This window comes from Pipra filicauda, unplaced genomic scaffold (genome assembly GCF_003945595.2).
Source record: "Pipra filicauda isolate LSUMZ 115617 unplaced genomic scaffold, ASM394559v2 scaffold621_size299420_pilon, whole genome shotgun sequence".
Lineage (NCBI taxonomy): Eukaryota > Metazoa > Chordata > Aves > Passeriformes > Pipridae > Pipra > Pipra filicauda.
The window spans coordinates 97,049-103,048 of NW_024104778.1; positions in this window are offsets into that span (position 1 = coordinate 97,049).

A 6,000-nucleotide genomic window follows, 5' to 3' on the forward strand; every position below is an offset into this window, starting at 1 on the left:
AGTGAATTGTTTTCTGAACTATGTTATAATGAATTTGCAATTTACTGCTACAGTGAACACGAAGAAAGCATAAATTTTAGAAGCAGAGTGTTTTACTTTAAGCAACAGCTTCCTGAACAAAAAAAAAATCAGCTTTTTGTTGAGGGTACTTTCTTCAACAATTGATCTCAAGCATGCTTTCTGTATTTTTGCTTAATTGTAGGTTATTTCCTTAAAATTTTTAATCCTATTTCATGTAATGGTGTATAAAAGCTCCCTGTATTTCTCATGGTACCTCACAAACTTATGTCTTGCTGAACTTCTGAGTGTAATACAGCAAAGAGTTTTCTCTTTTTGATAGAAGATAAAGAACATTGCAGTGGAACAGATCAGGAGGTTACTTAGCCAAGTCCTCGCTAATGAACTCAATGGTTCAGCATAACACTGTTCAAATACATAATAATTATAAAATTATTATTTCATTATGATTATACAGCTTGTCATGGTTTCAGATCCCCAAAATCTAATTCCCTAGTCTAAGCCCCCTCCCCCATCTCAACCTAGTATAAGATGTGTTTTTTCCAGACAAAACACGAGACTCAGAGTGGGGGAAACAGAATATATTACAATGACTGTACAAATAAATATTATAATACATTATACACACGATCACAACTATCTCTACCATAACATAAGTATTTACAATGGATCAGATCTCTTCTCCCCTCCAAATAAACGTCCAGGAGGGAAGAAGGACAGATCCCTTCTAGTCTCTGAGCAGCAGTATCTTCTAAGGCAGCAGGTTTTCTTCTTCTCATGTATGCAGCAGCTGATAGCTGGATTTCTGCCAGCACTCATGAGGGAGGCCTCCAAGCCTCTCTCGGCCCCTTGACGCAGGCAAAGGGGTCTTCCTCCGTGGGCTACGTTCACCCCAGACAAAGGTCGTTCCACCACAGTCATATCACGAGCACAGGGGCATCTTCGTGACAGTCTGGTATCTTCAGGGAATTCAAATTCCCCTTTGCAGAGCTCCTGTGCCCTGCCTCAAGATGGCTGCGAGCTTCTTTGTAACTTGCAGCAAGGGAGGGCTCCAAGGTCAACCTCCCACCCACTGTCCTGGCTGAGCTCTCAGGACAACCGAGCTTCTTAGCTCCTCTCTCTCTCCAGTTCTGCATGTCCAAAACTCCTCTCCAAAATAGGAGTCCATGTCCCTCCTTTCCCGAAGGTCTCAAAGGAGTTTGGGGGGTCTTGTTCAGTTCTTACCCCCAAAACTCTGTAGAACTCAGTTCTCTCTCTCTCTGCTGGCTCTCTCTTGGCTCTCTGAGACAACTCGGTGTCTCCCTTACTCAGCTGCATGCTGTTTCTGCTGTTTCTCCAGTTCAGTTCTTATCAGTTGGCTTTCAGCCATAGCCTCTGGATGCTGCATCCCTGCTTCTGCTCTGTCTCCGCTGCCCACGATGGAGAAGCATCTCCCAGCTTAACTACAGGCACTTAGTCCAGTCTAACACTGTTCCAAGTCTCCGTAGCCCCCCAGCTGGGGCTGGTGGGGGGGCCCAGAGGCCCCCAGAGGGCTCCTGCCTTACTACTCGTGGCTTTCACAGCATGGCTACCACTTCTACAACCAAAAATACAACTCTTCCGTTTGCTTGTGGTATGTTTACATTTTGCAGGAGCGCAGATTGGACAAAACTTCAAAACTTCCAGGGGTTTACCACCCCCTGGGGTTTTACCATTTTCTTAGCTTCAGGGGGAAAACCTGGTTCTAACCACTACACAACTCTAAGCATATATTTTAAAAGATTTTTTAAAATTACGTGAGAGATTTGGTATTCTAAATTCCCATTGACTTTTCAATAGGATTTGTCATTCTTAAATGTGAAGATGTTTTGGGAAGGCACCTATTTTAAACAACATTTTTACTAATTCTGGGGAAATAGATAATTCTTTTTCAGTCTGTTGTTGTTTAATTTTTTTTCTTCAGTTATTAAGAGAATTATGTGGAAAACAGAGGTATTTTGCTGTTGCATTTTACGAACACAGAATAAAAGACTGACCCTGATTTGAAGCTTGAGAAAAAGCTTGTAGTGATAAAGTCAATTTTATACAGGGGAGACTGAGGTCAAAGTTCTAACTCATGGCCTTAACAGCAAATTCTCTTGGCATATTCACAATTCCTACTGGAAACCTTAGAATTCTAAAGGAATGATTTCATAAATGTGATGAAATTCACATCTTGTGAAAAATTGTTGATTAGATTTATTAATCAATATTAATTTGCATAAGACATTCAGAAATTATCTTCACAAACAGGTTCTTTGCAATCGTTTGTGAAATTAAATTGTATTCTGTTCCTTACTGAGTAGTTTAGATAAAAAGAGCAGTGGGAATTTTGATTTACACATTTTGTAGTTCACAGTCAGATCCTGCTCAGGCTATTTGTGAGAATTCACAAGAGAGAAACTGATTCCCCAGATAGAAAAGAACAGTAAATGCAGAATTATTTCAAAGCGCTCGACATTAATTAGATTAAAATCCAAATGAATAACCACAGAAATAAACTGAATTATTTGCTCAAGACTTTGTTCCCTGAGACTTTCACGTGGATAACTGGCTAACATCTCTCTGTTTTGACAGGAGAAAATCAGTGCTATTCTGCAAGGGCTGGGGGGAGCATGGCAGGCTATGTCATGTTCCCATCTTATACAACACCTGGAGATGTAATCTTGAGGGAGTTTTAATTTATGTTTGGTGTCAAAATTACCTGCTGAGTTTCAGGAGGCCTGGAAATGACACTGAGAGGTGAATACTCCTGTAATTTCCAGATGCTAAGGTAAGAGTACAGTGTAATTTACTTCACCCTAAATTATACTGAGTTCATCACTAAGGCAGAAACAGTGCTTTGTTAACAAGTAATTGTCCAGATCAAGAAGGTCCTATGTCATCTGATTTCCAGTGTGTCTGTTAACAGAAAGCAAAATCTCTAAAAATGGGCCACAAGAAAAATGAAAAGCGGAGCTCTGAACTGACTGATACTGGTTTTGACTTGCTGAGAACTAATGCAATGATCTGTTGCAGATATAGATGCATATATATCCTGTAGCCTGAGAATTAACTTGTTTCTTCAACAGAAGAAGCACTATTCCAAATGAGAAGTTTTTGATCAAAAAATTCAAAACATTTTCTACCCTTAACTGGAGAGAAGTTTCTGAAAACTCATTTGCATCAAATGGTACCGGGGATCCATTTTAGAGCACCTAGATAAAATAATGATAGGATTTCAAGATCCTGTGATGATTTCTTAGAAAGTGGATGAGGAAGGAGGAATAGATTGAAGTATTCTCAAGAATTAGAAAGTATAGCCATAGCCAAGGATATTAAAAGCCTGTCTTGCAGAATTGATAGACTCCCATTAGGATTTAAATCTGTCAGTCTATCCTTGAAAAGACATTTGACTGAAGTTATGGGTGGTGGATCTGTGTGTAGGATTAACAGCTTTCAGCTCTCTGGCAGATCTGTCTCACTGCTGAGGTATTTGATGCCAAGCACCGATGACAGCAGACCATTATTTACTCACTGAAAATTCCTGAAGCATATGCTAAGAAGGGTCTAGGGCAGAGAAACAGAATAGTTTGCAAGAAAGTGATGCTGTAGGGAGTATTCTTCCCTGGGATTCTCTTGGAATATTCCTAATGGTCTCAACACAGGTACAGAACGCTCTGCAGAGTGCAGTGCTTTGAGCACTTGGAAGGAAAACTGGTTCTTCCCCTCAAGGGAGGCAGTATTCCACCTGAAACGGGGCCAGGAATTTGAATGGGAAAGCACCCTCTGAAAGCAGGAGCTGTGGATATTGCTGCTATTTCAGAGCCGTGCCTACTTTGACGAGTAACCACAAAGTCTGTATGTTGAATTGCCTTATGCTGGATACCTTTCTTATTCCTGCTTGAATTAGGTTTGAAGGGGTCTTTAGTATTTAAAAAAAAATGATGGCCAAAATGAATATTAGTGATAAAGTGGGAAGTGGTGGAGGATGGCAAAGAATTTAGACAGTAGGTGAGAACAGAAGGTCCATACTGCTTGGTTTCTTTCTGTAACAAAAGCTGACACTATTAAAGAAGTCAGAATAGCTAAAGAAAAAACCTGTATACCCTCAGAGGCAATAATTCCTATCAAAATTTAAACAACAGAGCCTCAAGATGCCATGTTTAATCAGAACATGCAAGCAGGCACAGGCTGGTAATACAGTGTTCATTAAAAATGAAATTTTTCAGAGGACATCCTCTGAGGTTGCTAGTCTTTCTGATAATTATAGGAGAAATTTTCTGGCAATACCCTCCTGCAGTCAAGACAGCACATGCTGCATGAGTGCTAAACAATCCAATCTGAAGTAATGCCCTTTTAACAAAGAGGAGTTGGTGATTGATGAGGAGAAAGTAGATGTAAGAAAATAGAAGAATTACTTGAAATCACAAGTAAACACAGATTTGTCTTCTGCACCGATTTGGAACCTGCACATTGAAAATGTTTTGTACTGCTATTTTCAACAGCAGATCCAAAGAGAAACTCGTGGATTTGGTGAGTAAAATTCCCTGCTGCATGTTTCCTCTGAATTAGTAACTCAGACTAGCTCCTCTCCCTTCTTTCCTGATGCACTGCTTTCATCTGGGTTGGAGTTAATTTTCTTCCGAGCAACTTGTATGATGCTCTGTTGTGGACCTGTGCTGAAAAGAGTGGTGGTAAAATAAGCATGTTTTAGTTATTGCTGAGCAGAGCTTACACAGAGACAAGGCCTTTTCTCCTCCTTCCCCACCCCATGAGCAAGGACACTGTGGGGGCACAAGAATCTAGGAGGGGATACAACTTGGACAGCTGATCCCAAGTGACCCAAGAGCTATTTCACACTATATGGAGTCATGCTCATCACAGAAATCTGAGGGATGAAGGAAGAGGGAACATTCAGAGTGATAGTGTTTGCCTTCCCAAGTCACCATGATGTATGATGGAACCCTGCTGTCCTGGGGATTGCTGAACACCTGACTGCACATGGGAAATAGGGAATTAATTCCTTGTTCTTTGCTTGTGCCCACAGCTTCTGCTTTTTCTATTAAACTGTCTTTATCTCAACACACCCATTTTCTCACTTTTGCCCTTCCAATTCTCTCCCCCATCCCACTGAGGGCAAGTGAGTGAGCAGCTGTGTGAGGCCCAGCTGGCCACTGGATTTTGCCTGTGACACTTGGAGAGTGTCAGTCTTCAAGCTGTAAACCACTTGTCAAGGGAGTTTCACTATGGATTTTGGCCACAGTGCCTTTGTGCATCTTGCATTACTGAGTGGAAACCTGCAGTCTTATATTGCTATTAGTAGTTAAATGTTTAGGTTTTAAACTCTCTGTGTCACTACTTTTGTCACATAGAGTTACACAGGGTGGTACCACAGAGGTCTTGCTAGTGCTGCCTTTTCTTCCCTCCTCATATTCCAGATGTTACTGTCAACTCTGTATTGCTTTGAAAGCGGCTCCAGGGGCCATGATTGAATTTACCACAGCTAATCATGAAAAGAAGACATGGCTGGTTTCAAGGAAATCCATTATGATGCAAATGAGTAGAAAGAAAAGGAAAAAGATACCCAAGTATTTTCCAGGATCTGAGCTAACAGATCACAAGGAAGAGAGATATTTTAATTTTCAGACAGGCAACTGACTTCTTTTCATGGACCTGCTTCTTTTCATGGACCCCTGTTTCTGTTGTCCCAATTTCTAGGAAAATGACCTAGTTTTCAGGAATAATCAGTGATGTCACACTGACTTTGGAGATCCATTGTGTGTCACCAATAGCTTCCCAGAATGACAACTCTCTAACTTGTGCAAACAGACGTAAGATTCTGATATACAACAGGTCAAAATTCACAGTCTCAAAGTCAAACAAGGTCTTCCCTAGAAATATGAAGATTCACAAGTATTTTACTACAAGCATAAAACACAGAGCAAAGGCAAATTCAAATAAAAGCAGCCTGATAAAAGACAC